Source organism: Rhinopithecus bieti, unplaced genomic scaffold (assembly GCF_001698545.2).
Source record: "Rhinopithecus bieti isolate Rb0 unplaced genomic scaffold, ASM169854v2 scaffold_41913, whole genome shotgun sequence".
In the NCBI taxonomy this organism is placed as follows: Eukaryota; Metazoa; Chordata; class Mammalia; order Primates; family Cercopithecidae; genus Rhinopithecus; species Rhinopithecus bieti.
Genome location: NW_016818964.1, coordinates 6,703,035 through 6,710,026, shown reverse-complemented (window position 1 = coordinate 6,710,026; position 6,992 = coordinate 6,703,035).

Below are 6,992 nucleotides of genomic sequence, written 5' to 3'. Positions count from 1 at the left end.
GCCTCAGCCTCCCGAGTAGCTGGGACTACAGGCGCCCGCCACTTCGCCCGGCTAGTTTTTGTATTTTTAGTAGAGACGGGGTTTCACCGTGTTAGCCAGGATGGTCTCGATCTCCTGACCTCGTGATCCGCCCGTCTCGGCCTCCCAAAGTGCTGGGATTACAGGCTTGAGCCACCGCGCCCGGCCATTCATTACATTTTTTAACCCTCACAGGGATGTAGCAATGTTGGCATTGCAGTGCTTGTTTTGCAGATAAGAGCACTGGAACCAGAAGGTTAAATAACTTGCTGAGGTCACATAGATAGTAAGAGACTCAGTCACATGCTTCTGACACCCAAACCATGAACCAATTCACTGCACTGGACTTCCTCTCCAGGAATAAGACAGGTTTGCAGAGCTCAGAGTAAGGGATCATCCAAATATTACTACCTGTCCCAGAAAGAAGCCAGCTCCTCGGGACATTGACTACCTTTGGCGGACTGTTGCATTTGAGGTGATCAAAGATGCAGGCATTGAGAGAGGTCAGATTTGTTCTTTGTTATATGTGAGCTGAGTGCTTAGGGACTGGGACCTGCCTCATGTTTCAGGGATCTAGCTTGCTGTCTTCCTGCAGAGTGCCGGTGATAATGTATTTGAGAGATGCCGGACTAATCAGGTGAGAATTTATGTAAGCTGAAACCATTAGGTGGCTTAATTAAATCAGGGCATTTAACTCATTAGCCTTCTGCCCCTGGGACTAATAAATTTGAACCCAGTGGTGCTAATCACAAACGAAGTCAAGTCCAACATGTCCCCTCTTAGTGGAGAGAGGAAACACAGCAGGAGAAAGGTAGTAACAAATTCAGAAAAAGGATGACTGGCACCATTCGCAGAGTGTGTTGAGCATTGTGAGACCTAACTGGGAGTCACGGAAACATGGGAGAGAGTGATGAATTTGGTGACTAAAAGGAACCCCAAATTTCACTTGGTTATCCCCCAGAATATTCACTTAGGATTACCACATGCAAACCATCAGAAAAACCCATGTCTGGTGCATAACATCTTGTCATAATCCTTACTAATACACTTGGTATCTCATAGTTATGATAGCTGTGACAGAAACTTCTGTGGCTGAGTCTCACTCTCCTGCTTACGAGTGAAATATGTGCATTGTCTTCCAATTGTCCAAACTCACACATCTTACTTGCCAGGCTTTGGACGTGAATACTGTCTCATCATTCTCTACCTGCATCACCAAAATAGCTTACAAACCCACGTCTCTTTCTTTCTTCTCACTATTTCTTCCCCAACATAACGGCCAGGTTTACGTTTTTAAAATAGAGATTTCGATGCCATCTCTCACCCTGAAATCCTTCAGTAGCTTCCCATTATCTTCAAGATCAAGTTCAAATTCATTAACAGGCCCAACGAAGCCTTCCTTTAAGTTTCATCTCCCACCCCCATCATCTCTACTCCTTTTCTCCCAGGGAGGACAGGGTGCTTATAAACAGTATGGAATGATTTGCACTTTCCCAAACATTCCACAGGCCTATACCTTGGCATATTCTATTATATTTAGAATGTCCTTTAGAATTTCACTTTGAATTTCTTTTTCCCCTGGGAATACTTCTTCACATCTCTCAGTTAATGGCTTGGACATCTCTGTCAAGGTCTCTTTGATACCTTTGGGCTCCAAAAGCCATACCTTATTAGGGTTTATGATACATGCTTCTGAAAGCCTTTTCCTCTCTCCCGGGTACTCACCTCTTTATGTGTCTGTCTTCTCCTCTAGACACTCGATTTTTTGAGGTCAGGGATTATATATTCATAATCACAATAAGATGCTTGGCGCGTCATATTAGCATAGGCCTGGATGGTGTCCACAGCTTCCTGAAGGTGGGGTGACATTGGCTGGAATTGCGTGATTCTGAATGGGGACAAAGCTGTAATCCCGAGCAGATGGGGGCTTACAGAGGTCATTGGAAAGGAAAGAATGGTAAAGAGAAGTTAACACCAGGGCAGGAAACACGGGGTGAGGAGAGCAGGTTCAAAGGAAGGTTTTATGGCCTTTTGCTACACAGTGTTTAATGAAAAACATTTCTGTATCTTCTGATGGCATTTTCAGTAAAATACTTCTTTTAAAATGTATAAGTTGGCTCTTCTGGGGAGGATGTGGTAAGTATTTTCATACGGCTTCAAGGTCTACCTCAGGGTGCTCACTGAATCCTTATTGTTGTGATGACAATGGCCATGGTCTTTAGTGAGCTTTCATGAGCATTGCCCATGTGCCAGCACATGCTAGGCACTAACTTGCACTGTTTCACTTCCTACCAATAGTAGCTCCTGGGAAGACGTATTATTATTAATATACTTTTAGGGTGAGGAACGTGAGAGGAAGATAGGATAAGAGATATTCCCAGAGCTACATGCTACGTGGAAAACCGGGACTTGACCCAGGTCTGTGTGGGAGGCAAGCCCATGCTGGAAGCTATTCTTTCCGGTCCTGCCCTGGGACAGGACCTGGTGCATGGGCTTTTCTTGACATCAGCAGGCCAAGGCTGGCAGGAGAAGTGTTTATGGTCTGCCTGGGGTGGAGTAGAGAGAGGGAGGCTGGGCTGAATGTCTGGGTAGCTTCAGAATGCCTTAGAGGTGTGCTCCTGCTTCCTGGTGGAGGACAGTGACTTAACAAAGCTCCCACTGAGATTTCTGACGCTGCGTTAACAACCTGCCTGGTGTCTTGATAGTTTTTCCCATTTCCTCTTTTTGGAAAAAGTGAAGAAAATGACAGGGAGCTGTCTCTGTGGATGTTCAAGAGCCCAAACCAACCTGAGTATAAGAAAGAGGTGGAAGATATAAGCTATGTTTGAAATGTGCTTTTGTTTCGACCTAAGTAAGATGAAAGGCAACCTGCAAAGTTTTTAATTGAGAAGGCAGGAGGTACCACAGAACAGAGGTCATCTACCTGGTGATGTAGCCATTCATATCAATTCAGCAAATAAAATCTGTTATGCATAGGCACAATTCAGAGTTCCAATATCTTTTCCTAGAATAACAAGCAAAGTGCCCTTAACTATTAGCCACAAGCCAGTGAGTTGACTTACAGGTGTCGGCTCCCACCTTGGCTCCAGGGCTGGTTGTGAATGTGACCTTCAATGTCATACCCAACATATGAGGGCCAGCATGACTTTTGAGTCTGACTTCTAGCTCTGGAGTGGTGGTCCGGGTTGGAGATGATGCATGTAGATACTTTTAGGAGACTATCATCATCTGGCCCAAACTATTATTTCATAGGTGTTGATGCAGATCATTCATCAAGAAGGGAAAGGGCTCCTCTAGGATCACACAGCACCTCTTATACTGGCCTCAGGACCGCCAAAGCAGAAGTCTTATCCCTGTGACCTGTGGCCCGCCTCAAGGTCTGCCTCTTGTCGTTAAAAGCCCTTGTTCATATTTCCTCAAAGTCAGTTACACATTAGACAAAGGGATCATGTAAAGACAGTGCTCAGGGTCCTATGCCCTCCAGGACAGAGTGACCAACACACTAGGCTATGAAGCACTGGAACTGTGGCCAGCGTGAACTGAGATACGCTGTGGGTGGAAAACAAACTCAAGTTCTCATACTCAGCATACCATAAAAAAGTGAAATGTCTCATTGATAATTTTGTATGGTTTGCTGATTGAAATAACATTTTGAATGAATTGGGTTAAGTCAAATACATCATTAAACTTCATTTCACCTGTTTCATTTTATGTTCTTTTAAAATGTGGCTAACAGAACATTTAAAATTACACATGAGTCTCTCACTATGTTTTATTAGGCAGCGCCATAGTGGCTCAGAATTTTTTTTTTTCTTTCTTACTCTACTATCAGGAAATGTACTCCATTTCTTCTTCTGTGACAGAGCCTGTGCTTGCCATCTCATTTTCACTCTGTGCACAGTTTCCTGTAGTAACAGTAGTAACGGTTCTCATAATGACGAAGGTTGTTTGTAAAACCCCACATCCTCGATGGTCTCATCTTTACAAAATGTGCCCATAGAGATTCTTGCTTCACCATGTCTTTGCCTGCGTGGCCAAGATGACTTAGCCTCACACAAGAGTTTCTGCAGGACATGTCACCATCCCTAGGTCTAATTCAGTGGGGTGAGTGGTCACATTCTCGGCCTCCTGCTCCCTCTGATCCTCCTAAAGAAGGAAATGCCTGCCTCTCTCTCTCACCTTTCACCTGAGGTGATGTAGACACTGCAGATTCAAAGAGGTGTTACTTCTTCCTGTTCTGTTCCCTCCAACCGTCCCCATACCGTTTTCTTCTTTGTGACTCACTAAACCCATATAACCGACTGGGGTCCTGTTTAACTCATGTGCATATTCTTTGGGCAAACATTCATTCTGCAACTCCTAAACACCTGATACTGAGCTAGTGGCTAGGGATGGAAAGAAGAGCTTGAACATGGCCTTTAGTTGACCTCAAGGAATCATAGACAAGTTGATAAAACACAGTATTACAATATATAGAGGCATCAGCTGGGGTGAAAGAGAAGACTCTCTAAAGATGTGTTCAGTTGAGTGGAAAGGATGAATATAGCTCATCTAGGGCTTACTGTATTATTTGTATCATTATTGTTATTTTTGCTGTCATCATCATTATTTTAAAGTTAACTGCAAAGGAATGGACTTAAGGGAGAGCATGTAAAATTTAGGGAATCAGAAACACAAGAGATGGAGAATGAGGAAGCTGCTCCTGGAGGCCCCAAAATCCGAGATTAGGGATTCAGGTTTCATCCTAAAGTCAGCGAGAAGTCCCACGTGGTACTCATAAAGATACATGAAACAGTCAGCCCAGTATTAGGAAATCATCACTTTGGTAGCCACGGTGTAAGGAATAGAATTGTTCTTACCCTGTGTGTGGAGAGAAGATCAGCCGTGTGTCCAACGAGTCCAGCTGTTTTGTCTTAGAAGACACAGGCACAAGGTATTTGCAATTGTGTCTGCATTCCCGTCATCTGAAGAAGGCCCCTCCTGGGGGTCCAGTATTTGTCTGTGATTTTATTTCCCACAGTCCCACCAAGCATAAAGGATTACGTTGATGCTTCCTTTCATTGATGATGAGGGCAAAGGTGCTGGGTCCAGCAGGCGCCTTGGGGAACTGGGGCAGATTTGGGGATCTGTTCTTCCTGGCCCCAGAGAGACTGGTTTGGTTCAGGGACCCCTGGGGCCCTGTCTGAAAAGTGGCTTTTCTCATTTCCCTTTGATCAGGCAGTTCATGGCATATTTGGAAGGACAAGGAGTGATTTGTCTTCCACATGTGTTTTCATTTATTCCTTAAAAGCAGAGCTAAAGCATTAAGCAAGAATACAATAAAGTCCAGTGGGCAGACAAGCTTCAAACAGTCTCAAAGGGTATGTCTAAGATAAGCTCATTTGTTTATAATCCATGTATTTTTTAGTAGTTTATGAAACTACAGATGACAAAATTACATCTGGGTGAATAGGGGTAGAAGTAAAATGCAATAATGCCAGGCGTAAGGTCAATCCTGAAAAGGTTTCCATAAATTCCTGTGTAATTCACCACTGGGAGTCGTCATTTAGGCAGGAGCTTCCTAGTAGCCAGTAAAATAAGGAACAGTGTTTCATAGGTAATGGGTAAAAGAACACTTACCTCTGATGCATAGAGCTAAGGGAAATCACACTGGTAGTTCTTCACAAAGGGCACATTTTCTAATTAAGTAAATAATGTTTTGAGTAATATTCTGACTGCCATTGACTATGGGTTTCAGAAGGTTATTTGAAATGATGCAAATTGACTTGATTTTCATAGCATTCCTTGACAGTCTCTGATGTACAAGGGTGGTAAACTGCAATAATGTGTTCAAATATTTGTCGCCCTTCTCTGGGTGATGCTACACCCCTGCCTGTTTCCATGGGGTGTGTGGTGCAACATCCCAGGAAAGCATCTGCTCTCCCCACCCCAGTGGTGCCATGTTTGACCACATCATGTGACACATGCCGCTCCCTGGCAGAGAATCCAAGGACCACCGCACCATTCTGCCATGAACTCGTTTCCTTCTGCCTCAAGAAGGTCAAGTGCCAGAGAGGAGCTATACATTTTCAGCCCCGATCTCAGTACAAAAGATACACAAGGAGGAGAGCTGCCATTGACCCACGATTGACATACATGCAAGCAAACAAGAAACCTTTGTTGTAGTCAGCGCCTGAGATTTGAGGATTGTTTGTTACTTCAGCATGACCTGGTAAAAGATCTCATCATACTGCTTTATCATGATGGATACAGCTTTATCTGTGCCTTGGGGAGATAGAGAGATATAAAAGACACAATTCTTACCCTCTGCAAACTTGCAATTATAGTAGAGTAAACCACACTTTTAAAAATAGGCTGAAGACTGTAAGTACCACCTTAGATTCTCAAAAAGTATCATGGGAATCAAGTCCAGATGCAAGAAAAAAAATATACCTAAAAAGAAAATTACTTCCTTAAAGAGCAGATACTGAGAGAATAAGCAAGGTTAGAATGGAACAGGTAAACTTCTGGGAGTAGGCACAGCAGGGTTTTTGGGGGAAGACTGGATTTAGCAGAGTGTGTCCTGGGAAAGGATAGAGAAATGTCTCAAATGGAGCACCCAATGAGAGGAAGACCATGATAGAAATTAAGTTTGGAGATCAGAGAGGTGACAGAGAAGATAATTATTTTTAGTGAGGTTTAGACTTAAGATAACAAAGTTTTCTGAGTGCCTGCTTTGTGCTAGGCATCTTCCTCAGTATTTTACAAGTCTCACTTTATTTAATCCTCACAACAGCATTGGGAGACAGAGGTTCTAATTGCCATTTTATGTAGAGATGAGGAAACTGAGGCTCAGTCCTAAAGCAAAATAATTAGCAAATTGCAGAAATAAAATTTGAACTTCAGTCTTCCAGGCTCCAAAACCCATCTGTCTTTGTTCTCAAGGCATACAGATGGATGACTGAGGGTCTTCCATACCATGTTAATTATTGTGT